Consider the following 14,154-nt stretch of genomic DNA (forward strand, 5'->3'; position numbering starts at 1 on the left):
ACATGATAAGATTAAATATAATAATAAAAGTGTGTGATGCTTGTTCCTGTGGCATGCCTAGGACCATGTATTATTATATGTTTTAATTCATCAAATATGTGGTTAAATTTTTAGGAGGACAATAATGCAGTTTTCATAATCCCAGGTAATCCAACACAAGAATATATAAAATAAAAAAATAAAAAAAAATTGACCCTTGTCTAGTTGTTTTATGATCGTGTGGCATTACAATATGTATAAAATGATAACAGTGTCCTCAGGGTACATTGCATACTCATTCAACATGACAAAATATTTCTTAAGCTATCATTTAAAATAAATGACAAACAAATATGACGTTATTTGTCTTGTAGTGGTTTGATTGAGTTGCCATGACCCATGAACCATTATAAATTCGTATGTTCATGCAACTCATCACATGTCAAAAACTCAAAATGGCAATGTCATAAGATTCATAATTCACGGTGAAGGATAAAGCTACCCAAGATTTTGAGTTCTCTTCTCATGCTTTGTAAGGAAAAATGTCACACCAACACCTAACACCTTCATTATATATATTTATCATTGGCCCTTAGTCTACCTAATTAATTGCATTTAACCTCATGTCTATGAGTCATATATCACTCGTTCCTTTAGATTCTTTATCTCATTCTTTTTTTATTATTGTGTTTTTCAGGATCTTTTGACGAAGAAGATTATTGGCAAGAATGTAAGACCCTATATACCACACTATCGAGGCAATGTTGCTTGTTCAATCATTCTCGCTCCTTTTGAAGTTCATTGCCAATATGGTCATCCCTCTCTACTTGTATAGATTGTGAGTCGTGCCAGTTTGCCAAGCATCATTGTTCGAATTCTTTTCCTAGAGTTAATAAAAAAAATTAATTTTACATTTGAGTTAGCTCATTCTGATGTTTGGGGTCCTCGTCATGCATGTGACGTCTCCACGTGGATTTTTATATATTTTTTACTATTGTTTATAACTTTTCTATAGCTACCTCTTAACTTGATGAAAAGTCGTTCCGAGTTGTTTACCCATTTATTGCCTTTTGAGTGGAAATAAAGCACTTAGTTTAATATTCGTGTCCACACTTTGCGATAATGCTAAAGAATTATTCTCGGAGACTTATATAATAACAAATGGCATTAATCTTCATGAATCCTCTTATGTCGATACCCTTTCCAAAAATGGGGTAGCCGAAAGGAAAAACAAGCATCTCCTTGAAACTGCTACAACTCTTCTCTTTCACATGAACGTCTTAAAAACAATTGTGGTTGATGCAGCTTTCATAGCATGTTTCGTGATTAACCAAATGCCCTTATATGTTCTAAATGGAGAGAGTCCTTATCATATGATTTCCAACAAAGTTACTTTTTCATATTGAGCATATGATGTTTGGTAGCACTTATTTTGTTCATGATGTTTGACTTCGTGTCACCAAGCTAGACACCAAGTCATTGACATTTGTCTTTCTTGGATACTCTAAGCTACAAAAGATTATCTCAAAAAATACATTGTGTTAGCAAATGCTACCTTTCATGAGCAAATTCATTTCTTTGTCTGTACACTACTCTTTATAATCCTATGGAGAATGACCACTTGTTCTCTACACAGTTCTACCAACAACATATGCTTTTTCAGCTTTTTCAATTTCATGTTTGTCAAAACCACCAATACAAAGTTTACTCGGGGAAAGGAACGTCTTCTGCAGCTTGCTTCATTGCCATCATATCAATTTCCTTCATGTCTCCTCCGGTTACTTGATCCTATCATGATTACTATCTTCATATTGCACTTGTAAAGGTAAAATAGAATGTACCTATCATATTTCATTAGTAATTTCTTATGCTTGTATGTCTTCTTCATCTTGTTCTATTGTGGAATCTCATGATTCTACCACTATTCCTAATATAGTTTCTAAAGCCTTTTCACAACCCGGTTGGTGAGATTCAATGGTAGAAGAAATGGATGTTTTTGATACTAATCACACATGAAATCTAGTGGATTTACTTGCACGATAGAAGGATGTAAATTGGTATTCACAGTAAAAGTCATGATAATTCCCATACTTTTTCTACTGATGTCAAATTAACTTAAAAGCATCTCTAAAGGTAACTTTCAATATTTGGAAAATCAATTGAAAAGGTTTTTACCATTTCGAAACTTGTGTTTTTAAAGGTTACTTCAACCACTTATAAAAAATTAAATGGTTAACCCATTAGATTTCTATTTTACAGTTTGACCCCTTTGCTTTAATAATACTTTATTTTACCCCCAAATCATATTAAAATATTTTTTATTTTTTATCTTTTAATTTTTTACTAATTAATCTATTTTATTGAAAAAATTGAGTAACTTTTATGTACAAATATACCAATAAAAAAACATTTTTCAAACCAATCAAATTGATATCAATATGAAATACTAATAAAACACAAATACCATATAATATTCTTATTTTTTTATACCTACATGCATGATAATGTCTACCGAATCGTATTTATATAACTATATATGTATGCTAAAAAACAACAAGCTAGATGATGGTGATTTATAAAGCATTCCATATAGATAAGGATAAATTAGTTAACTTTTAGAAGAAAAAAAAAACTATTAAAAAAGTTTATGATTGGAGAAGGTTTGGCAAAAGAAAACAAGTTTAAATGAATTAACAGGGGGAGAGCTCTTATCCATTTAATTGTCTCTATAAAAGATGTTTTCCCATATCGTGATCTCCAAGTACAAAACTATATAGAGCAATTACATGTTTTTGTTGCTCACGAGGAGTATAGACAAGTATGTAATCTTCGTAAGTCTTTATATTAATTATCTTTGGAATGATAAAGAGTAAATCAAATCAATGGGTATTATATCATAGATGTAATTTTAGTATGACCCTTGTGGTTTATATATGATTGCTATGACCCTTGTGGTTTATATTGATTATGACGTAGTTATCACAGGAAGGAAGGAAGTAGTACTACGGGCATTTAAGCATTAACATCTTTTCTTCGTCTTAAGTGTGGTGGTCATACAAAGCAAGAAATGTATTTATTTTTCTTAAAAGGATGTGTACTCAATCTATTAGTTGATACATAGGAGTTGGGAGCCAAACCCCACAACACTTCAATGGTTCCTAATTCTCATTTTGAAGGATCACCAAACTATCTGTTGAGGCATCAAATATTGATTCTGGATACATGTTTTGCATTGCTTAATTGCATACGAATTACGAATGGAGGATAGGTCAGACACTTTATTCACTACATATGACGATGAAAATCTTCACAGCCTTGAAGAAGGTTTGAACGTGGTTCCGAAGGGTTTACATTTGGATATGACCGGTTAAGATGAATTTTCTGTTGATTTTTATATTAAATTTGTATTTCATTTTATGTCAATATGTTAAATATCGTATTATTTAAAATAACAAAAACTATAAAAAATGAAAACCGATAAAATAATACACATCCAAACAATTTTTTTTCTGAAATAAAAATGAAAACTCAGAGTAACTAAAACAGTTTCCCACGACCAAACAAGCCATAAATTATCTTAGAGTAACTCGACCATATATTACATAATCTGTAACATTGTTTATGTCTTGTCACAAACGTAGAATATTGTATGCCAATCATCAATATACCAAGATATGGCATATCATTTATATTTTATTGCATGAAGTTTGGCGTAAATAGTATTATTTCCAATTACTTTCAACTAAATCATGGTTTTACAATTAAGTCACTCTGCTAATAGCTGCAAATCTTGTTTTACATGATGGAATAAATTAATTCACTTTGTTCATGATAGGATTCAATTTAGAACTTATAGATATCTTCACTAAGGCTCTTAATGGTCCAGATTAAGTACATTTGTAACAAGTTGGGTATAATCAATGTCTATGCTCAAACTTAAGGGGGTGTAATGAATTAATCACAATTACATTTGTAGATGTTGTCAAAATTAACGAAATTATAGGAGATCAACTAGGTAAGTAAGCATAAGAATCTTTCATAGTTACAACTATATATATTTGTACATGTTACTAAGTAATAAGACAAGTCTTCATAAATAATTATAGCTCTTGTAATTCACAGTTTTAAACCCAAATATGGTAATTCTTCAACCCCATATATTATCCTCAATGGAAAGAAATGAGCTTACCAAAAACTCAAATGAAAAACCTTTGTTTAAAGTAATGAATTGACTTTTCACTATGGACAACTTTGAGGGAAGCCAAGTTGTGAGTAATTATCTATGCACTTATCACGATTAAAAATCTAATAGCAGCCATCGGTCGCAATCTGAAATTGCGGTTCTCGCGGTGTTCTTGCGATGGTATATCGGTTTTTTAGATTGTGTAGAATTTATATATTAAAGTATTATATACTATATAGAATTAATATCATAAATTATATAAAAACATAACATAAATTACAATACCTACAACTAATCACACTTGACATATCATAATCAGTTAATCATATTCACATATCATAAACTTAGGCATGTTACTAATGTCACAGTTAATCATAATTCAACATAATCAACAAGGCAACATAAGAAATACTTAGCCCTGTTAATTATACTTCAGCACAATCACAGTTAACAGATAAAGTGATTAAGCAATGTGACAGTTAATCATACCTAGTTTAAGCAATGTCAGTTAATCATAGAGTTGGCAAAAACCGATCCAACCCGAACCCAACCCAAAATTAGCAGGTTGGGTTGAGATTTTCAACCCATTTAAGTTAAATTGGTCAACCCGTCTAACCCGTTTAATTAAACAGGTTGGGTCGGGTAAAAATTATCAACCCATTTTCAACCCACCAACCTATTTAACTTTAATTTATATTTAATTTAATAATTATTTAAATACTATCATATATTAATCTGAGTATTAGTTTATAAATTACAATGTTCGTATTATTATTTATGTTTTAAAAAATGGAATCCTAATTCCTATCTTTTTTTCTTGGCTTCCACAACACTAGTCACTCTCCAAAATCACTTATAATTTACATATCTTTAATGTTATTTGAACAATTTCTTTATATACTTGAATTGGGATTATGCTTTTGACATACTTTGAAATTTTATTTAAGTCTACAACTATTTAAGTGGCGTAATCTTTAGTTAATTAATTAATTTATATTTATTTTAAATGGGTCAACCCAAGTTTAACTCATTTATTTAATAGATTGGGTTGGAAACTACATTAACAGGTCAACCCGGTGACAACCCATTTATCTGAAAGGTTGGATTGGGTTGGAAATATCAACTCATTTAAATAAACAAGTTGGGTTGGGTTGAACCCGAACCCAACCCAGATCGACCAATTGCCAGCTCTAGTTAATCATACTACAATACTTCAAGTCTTCAATGCAATTAGCAAGAATACACATAGCTATTTTCAATGGAAGTTGCAATGTCTTTGTATACGAAAAAAAATCAATTATGAGTGGATTGGGCTGTGAAAGTCGATGGTGAGTTGAGGAGTGAGTGCAAGTCCGAAGTTGTTATGCAGGGAGGGAAATCAGAAGTCGTCGATTTAGAAAGATCGAGATTTTGGAACTTCGCAGGGAAGACAAACGCATCATGTCATGGTATACAGAAAAAAAATCGATTGAACGTTTTCCTAATTAGGTCGGACCCAAATCTTAATCATTTTCTTGGTTTAGGCTCAAAATTACACTTTTATTCAAGAGAATGGCCCAAAAAACGCTTTCTTGACGTGAAATAGCCTAACAATGAAATTGACATGCTACCACTCCCTCTAGCCTAATAAGTTGTGAAGAGTTTAATAATAAATAATCTTATATATATATATATATATATATATATATATATATATATATATATATATAAGTCGGGTTCTGTTGAGAACCAAAAGATTTTTGAGAACTTGCGAACTCATAATCAGTTCATCATTTTTCAACACCAAAAACACCAATCTTCTCCAAATTGTGCGTCTAAACCATATCTAGGCTTAAAAAAAGATTTGACGATTTTTTTTTTTTTGGTTTTTTGTATGACTGCTGATGAGCAAAATCAACAGTTGTACGGAATGCTGATGAGCACAATCGGCAGTCATATGACTGCTGATTGTGCTCATCGGCAGTCCATATGACTGCTGATTGTGCTCATCAGCAGTCATATAGCAGTCATATGGACTGCTGATTGTGCATACATGCAAATTTCAAAAATAAATAAAAAAAAACCTTGTCAAATCTTTTTTTAGCCAAGATATGGCTTAGACGCACCATCTGGAGAAGATTGGTGTTTTTGGTGTTGAAAAATGATGAGTTGATTATGACTTTGCAAGTTCTCACAAATCTTTTGGTTAGCACCATAACTCAGCCCTATATATATATATATATATATATATATATATATATATATATATATATATATATATATATATATATATATATATATATATATATACACAATTACATATCACCCTCCCATGATAAACATTATTTGAAGATGTGACAATGACACTCATTAGTACATGGACAATTCCCCACATATGAATACGATGTGCCACATATAAAGTAGGCATTGTTTGGGAAATAATATATATATATAGACAATAGATGGGTAAAGTGTTATATGAAACCATTTACAGCATAACATGCAGACTTTGGATAAAAGTGCAACATGCAACATGTCATGACTTGTGCATACCTAAATAAGCAAACTAATTGCTGTTCAATCAATTGACCGGATTTTTTCTGTTTATTAAAAGCATTGAGATTTGAGCACTTCAACCAGATAAGGCGACACAACACCTACTTCAACTTGGGAGTTGGGATTATATTATGTGAAAAGAGATAACATCATAACAACGAATGGTGCCCTTTCAACTTCTCTAGGGTACATAGCATAATACCCATTCAACAACCCCAAAAGTTCCTCATACTATACATTAAATACAAAAAAATAAACAAACAAATTGATTTGCTTTTGTCATGAAATACCTTGCTTGATTGCCTCAAGGGGAAAGACAAACGGATATTGAGGCTATAGTCTCTCACAATACATGCATGAATCATGATGAGTAATGACATTACCTGGATTTTGATTCTACATGTTTATACTCTTGGTAGACAGCATGTTGTTAGATGCTTTATGCATTGATGCATGCATGTAACTAACCTACCTATAAAAAGGGACAAACATATTTTATTTTTTAAAACATAACAGAATTACCTGAAATATTGACCCACTCATCCTCATTAAATTATGTACAAAATGATAGCATATATTGGTGCCCTTTCCACTTCTCCAGGGTCAGCCCCCACCCATTTAACCCATGGTTGTTAAGATCCCGATCTTGATCTTAAGATCTTAAGATTTTAAGATCCTACAAGCCAAAAACGATCCCGATCTCAGTAGAATCTATCTGAAGCAAAATCTATAGTGGGATCTTAAGATCCCGGCTAGGATCTTAAGATCTTAGCACGATCCGATCCCACCTCTCGAGTTTTATTATATAGTTGACACTCAAAAATTCGTCTTTCATCTTAAAATCGAATATTGTAGGTTTGAAGAAGCCTCATAGAGTTTCATTGATATGTCACATTCATGATACTCCTTTTGTGATGTTAAGCCTTTAGTTGTATATGATCATAATTATCTTATTTCTTTTTGCAATTAATATGTTTTCTTCCTAATTTTAGGCTTTAAAACAACAAAAATTGTGGTTCATGTTCAAAAAGTTAAAGTTAACTTCATATTGACGTCTTAATCAACATCAAACTATTATATATGTTGCACACTCAATACCTTACAAGCAAATTTGCAGATGAGTTCATTTTGGTAGGATCTTAAGATCTCGATCCGATCTTACGATCACGATCTTGCAAAACATAAAACGATCCTGGTTAAGATCCCGATCTTGACAAGTTTGATTTAACCAACATGCAAAAACATTTCATATATATAAATTATAAAAAGCAATGAAATAATGCACGCAAAAGCATAGAATGACTTTGTACCTGTTGCATGTCCAAGATCAGGTAATATAATTACGTTTCTAATTCATGAAACATTGGAGTATAAAATAAAACTTTTAACTCCTTACTAGTATAAGGAACTATATGCATCTACTATACGACTGTAGCACCAAACAGATTCATGCGTGGGTAAAGAAAAAGGCATGTGGGGCCTACAGTTCATGATGACATGGACAGAAAAACTACCTGGAAGCTTTTATGTTGCCTCTTCTATCACTCATATACAAATCCTAAGACAAAAAATATGAAATAAACAAGAGAAATCACGTTTGTACCTCTCTGCTTCGTGTCTCGTTTAACAGCCGCTTCAATGGTTAATTTATTCTGTCTCTCGTGAATCATGATCGTTTAGGTTTTGCAGTTCACTGCTTCTGCTATACTGTTGCATTGCGATTGCCACCAGAGGAATCATGTTGGCTCCAGTTCACTGACGAGTGGTGATGAATTAGGATTTGAGCACTCCGAAATTGAGTTGCCCCACGATTCGACGCTCCAACCTTGGGTGGTCCGCTTCAAAGGAGAAAAAGTCGAATCATCTCATTTGGTGCCCTAGATTTCTTGTATCTCCGAATCGTGCTTTTATTCAAGGAGTACTAATGCACTATCAACTGCTTGGAGTTTAAACAAGGCACTCACATTATTCTACTTGGTATGCCCTAGAATCTGGATATATCCCTGAGTGAATTCCTCGCTTTCAATCGTAAATCGTAATAGATCCCCAAACATCCCAAAAACATTCTTAGGGTTCTGAATTCTGAAAGGTCGTTTTCAGAAAATGACGTGATAACAATTTCTCTTATTTGGTTTTAAATTATTTAATAAAAATAAAGGTTAAGGTTAAGAAATAACACAACAAATTTGTTTTTAACAAAAAATAATCATTTTGTATGAATTGCTAATTCCGGAAAAAAAAAAACACCTTTCTGATATAAAAAATACATATTTCGGATTCTAGACTGAATTTTCGGATTTTGAAAAATTAACTAATTCCGGAAAAAAAAAACACCTTTCTAATATAAAAATACATATTTCGGATTCTAGACTGAATTTTCGGATTTTGAAAAATTAAAACTCCGAAATTTCAAAAACTAATCTGAAATCCGATGAATAATTTCAGAATTTCAAGTAAAATTTTTTTTTTTACTTGAATATAAAAAAAAAATAAACAAACATAATAAATATGAACTATATACGATATTAATGTATAAAATTATACATTTTATTGAAAAACGATAACATTAACCAAATATCTTTAGCTAATTGAGGTTCATTCGTGCCACCATGAAATGAGTTTATATCATAACAAATATAACAACCTTCCTCTTCATAATATCAAACACCAACTTCAAACGAGGTCATTTTACAATGAATACAAAAACATTAAAATTAAAGCACTTTATATAGTAATTGAACTAAAAAAGGATGTCACGTTTATTGATCATTTCACATGTCACCAGCCACTATCACTTCAGTTTGCAGATAACATCTGAAAAATTGTTTTTTTGCTGATAACATTATCATTTTGCATGACTCCCAATTTCACAGATATCATATGCAAAATTGATGGTTATTTTGATGATTGAACTAAAGTTGATTGTTTTTAGAAAAAATTGTCAATATGATTGTCATTTTCTGTTGAATTTTTTTGACCATCAAACAAATATAATCAAATGTATTTTTCTTTTAAATCTTCACTTTATTTGTGGGGTTTTGATGTAAATAAACTCAATTGCTTAGTTAGAGGATATTTTTTTAATTTAAGTAAATTTGAACTTCTTGAACAACATTTTCATAATAGTTAAGTAGTTTCTACAATCATCGTCTCTAAAATGTTAATTGCCATTACCGTAGGACATGTAGGACATGTTAGACGGTCAATTTCTTACTATATAAGTAAGCAGCTAAACATTTTTGAATTACAATGTATGCAAAACATTAAAACAATCAAATAGTCAGACACCTACAATCCTACATGTGATTGCATAGCACCTCAATTTCAGCAGAAACAACTTGAGAAATAAACTATTTATAAGCTCACAATGATATGCCCTTTCGACCTCTCTAGGGTACATAGCACATCCATTCAATATCCTCAGACATTATTCATACAATAAATAATCTAGACATGGTTAAAATCATAGAATATCAATGTGTTTTTCTGTTTATACTATACTAAATAATATAAATCATTGAATTGCTTTTTCATATGTATTAAGTCATTGAAAAAAAAAACGCCCCGATTTTGAGGACCCTTTTTCACGTGTGCACTTCATGTTGGCCACGTCGGCTACATCCCATAAGACCACATGGATTGTAGTGAGAAGGATGAGCAGGAACCTTTCCCGCACCTCGGAACACAATATCGAGGGTGCGGGAATTGCAATGCGGGGATCGAGTGAGGGGAGGCTTCCCCTCCTCCTCTCTCTTCATTTGATTCGTCGGCTTTTTTTTCTAATGTCCGTTGGCAACAATTGTTTTTCAAATATTTACTTTTTTTCCCTAATAAATGCTAGATTTTGAAAAATATGTATATATATGTTTTTTTTACCATTTTACACATCTATAAATATCTCATTACTTTCACCTTCATATTCATACATTCTATCAATTTCTCTCTATTTTCTTAAAAAAAAAATGAATCCCAACAATCCAACTACAAACTCTAATCGAAAGGGGAAAAAAACAATGTTTCTAGTTCAAGTACCCCAATTCGAAACATTTTCACCATCGATTCATCTCAATGGGTTTATCGTCTCAACTTGATGCCCCCATTCAATCTCCTTCACAATTTAAATACCAAAATGTTAGGTAATTCTACCTCGTGCAAGTGTCAAATGTTACTCCAAATATGTTCACCAACTTTGTCGTTTTTCCCGATCAACTTACACCAAATCAACCCTAAAGTCAAACCCCACTCCATCAATCTCAAAACCAAAGTCAAACACCACCTTTTCACTCTCAACCAAAATACTAAAGCCTCGATGAGTCAGAGGACGAAATTGTACGAGAAACTCACACCCCCACCCCCACCACGCCGCAAAGGAAAACAATCGGTGCAAGAGACTACAAGGTAGAGGCCGATAGCATGGACTCCCCAAGAAGAGCTTGGGTTGACAAAAGCTTAGGTTGACATTTCGGAGGATTCAACGAAGGGAAATGCACAACCGGGAGATCATTATTGGATTCACATTCTTGAGAGATTTTGCACGGAGTTGGGTAAAGGAGATAAAGAGTATCGTACCAAACACCAACTTAATTCAAAGTTTCGAGAAATAGCAAAAGTCGTTTAAAAAATAAACGGGTTGTACAACAACCTAAATACCTAAAGGAGGTCAAGGAGATGAAGAAATTCTTCAAGAGGCTTTGCATTTTTTCACGAGGAAACGGAAAAGACATTCAAGTCGCACAAGTGTTGGAAATTGTTAATTCTTAGTCCAAGGTGAAAAAAATACAAACGACACAATATACTAAAAGGAGGACAATCAAAAAGAACAAAAACGGGCTCAATGGATACACAACTTCTTCTGATGCTCGTACCGTGATAGATTTAAATGAGGGAGATGAACTCGAGCTAGAAGAAATTGTCCGACCGATGGGTAGGGACAAAGCAAAACAGAAGGGGAAGGGCACTTCTTCCGATGCATTGGATTTCAACGTGGATGCAGACGAAATACGGAAAATGACGGTGACATTTGACCAATACAATCTGCATTTCGCTAAACGTTTGTCATTCGACAAAGAAAAAGAAGCCAAAAAAAGAGCGTGCGAAAAGGAAAAAAAATTGAGGATATAAAGTTTTTTATGGAAAACACCAGTCATCTTTCGAGACCAACCATCGAGCTAGTTTTGAAGAAGACAAGATCATGAAAAAATATGTCTCGTAGATTGTTTTGTTTTTTTTTTTAAATCTAGGTTGTGTTTTCTTAAATCTTGGTTTTTTTTAATCTTGGTTTGTTTTTATGTAACTTTTATTTTAAGTAATGAAGTATTTTTATTTTAATTAACTTTTGTGTTTATTAATCATTTTTAAAAATATTATATTTATTTTTTGAATTATAAATCTTAAAAAAACAATTATTTTTATTTAAAAAAAAAGTGAAAAATAGTGAAATGTGACTATTTTCTGCATTTTAATGAGTGAAAAAAGAGTAAGGAAAAACTGACGTGACACTCAAAAAATAAAAGATGATTCTTGATCATACCCTGTGGTTAGGGCTGACAATGGATCGACTTAGGTTGGTTTCGAGTTCAACTCATTTATTAATTGGGTTGAACCTGTTTATTTAGATGAGTTGATAATTTCAACCCAATCCAACCTTTCCAATAAATGAGTTGTCACCGGATTGACCTATTTATATAGTTTCTAACCCAAGTTATTAAATAAATAGGTTAAACTTGGGTCGACCCATGTAAAATATAACTAAATAAATAAATTAACTAAAGATTACATCACTTAAATTAGTTATAGACTTAAATAAAATTTCAAAGTACGAAAAAAACACAATCTCAATTCACATATACAAAGAAATTGTTCAAATAACATTAAAGATATGTAATTTGTAAGTGGTTTTGGAGAGAGGCTAGTATTGTCGGTGCCAAGAAAAAAAAGATAAAAATTAGGGTTCCATTTTTTTAAAACATAAATAATAATAATACGAACATTGTAATTTAAATAATTATTAAATTAAATATAAATTAACGTTAAATGAGTTGGTGGGTTGAAAACGGGTTGATAATTTTTACACGATCCAACCTATTTAATTAAATGGGTTAGAAAGGTTGACCCATTTAACTTAAATGGGTTGAAAATTTCAACCCAACCTACTAATTTTGGGTTGGGTTGGTGGGTTGAGTTGTACTTAACATTAGCCCTGTCAAAAATATTCGATACCCGAATTACCCGCCCGATTTTTTCGAGTATCGGGTTAATTTTTCCGGGTACTCAGGTAACCTGATTTTTTTCAGGTCGGGTATGTTTGTTGGGTTTTGGGTATACCCGAATTACCCGAATTATTTAAAAAAAAAAAAAATTGCATAGCTTGTACTCTGTAGCAGGTATTTGGTCACGCTTAAACTAACTATCATTATTGTAAAATATGAATCTCTTTTGATATTGCAGTATAGCACCAACAATATTAAAATCAATTGTTTATATGTCGCCATGTTCTTTAAAACTTAACTGTTTTCTAGATTATAGTTTTTAAACTTTTTATTGCAACTAACAAACTCATTATCTCGACGAAACTTAAAAACTTATGGCTACAATTATCTTAAACATTTTAAACTTTTAAACTAAGATCTTTAAGTATTTGTTTTTTTAACATCTTATTAGATTAGATTAAGCTATCTCAAATATTATTGACTAAAAAATCTCAATGTTCAAAGTTTAAGTAACTTCGTTTATGTCTCGTTTGTTTATATAAACAAGACTAATAGAGCACGACATATTTATTTCATTAAATTTATTTTCAGGTGACATTCAAAAAAAAATTATGTATTACGGGTAATACCTAAATTACCCAAACCCGACCCACTACCCGAATTTAATTTGGGTCGGATAATGGGTATTTTTTTTAACATGAAAAACCCGAAACCCGAAAAAATTATCCAATCAACACCCTTAGCAAACATCACCCACCACATGACATGACTCACATCTTCAGGGTCAAAATCATGTTTTCCTGGAGCAGCTTTAAGGGGGATGATGGTAACTTCAAACAATAAACAGAAAATTAAGAACCATTAATTAATCAATCAAAACAACTTCTTCATCACTAATAAGTGATAAGTAACAAGTAACAAGGAAGGAAGGAAAGATTTTATATTTTGCATATGATTCAGTGGTTAATAACTTAATATTATTTGTTTCCAGTAAGTTTAATATTATTGTAATATTCACTTTGAGACAGAGTCAAACATGACCATAAATTTCTTTTTGCGGCTAGCAGGAGGGACATGGCCGCATGGGGGCCATATGTAGCCCATGTGATGTGATGTGAACACCTAAAAAATACTTTCTTTTCCATATTTAGAAAAAAAAACAAGTCAATAGTCACTCATTACTTCATTCCCAGGATTTTGCAGACTACAGAATCATCACAATTCCTAATTTAATATATGTATATGTAT

General features: G+C 31.8%; 1 long non-coding RNA gene across 1 annotated transcript; it reads left to right on the plus strand.

The window, feature by feature from the left end:
- Positions 1 to 420: 420 nt before the first annotated feature.
- LOC145116212 (uncharacterized) lies at positions 421 to 1,855 on the plus strand. Its single transcript, XR_013711923.1, has 2 exons — positions 421 to 511; positions 677 to 1,855. It is a non-coding gene; the product is annotated as an uncharacterized LOC145116212 (long non-coding RNA).
- The last annotated feature ends 12,299 nt before the right edge of the window (positions 1,856 to 14,154 follow it).

This window comes from Lactuca virosa, chromosome 5 (assembly GCF_052849685.1).
Source record: "Lactuca virosa cultivar CGN04683 chromosome 5, Lactuca_virosa_CGN04683_v6, whole genome shotgun sequence".
In the NCBI taxonomy this organism is placed as follows: domain Eukaryota; kingdom Viridiplantae; phylum Streptophyta; class Magnoliopsida; order Asterales; family Asteraceae; genus Lactuca; species Lactuca virosa.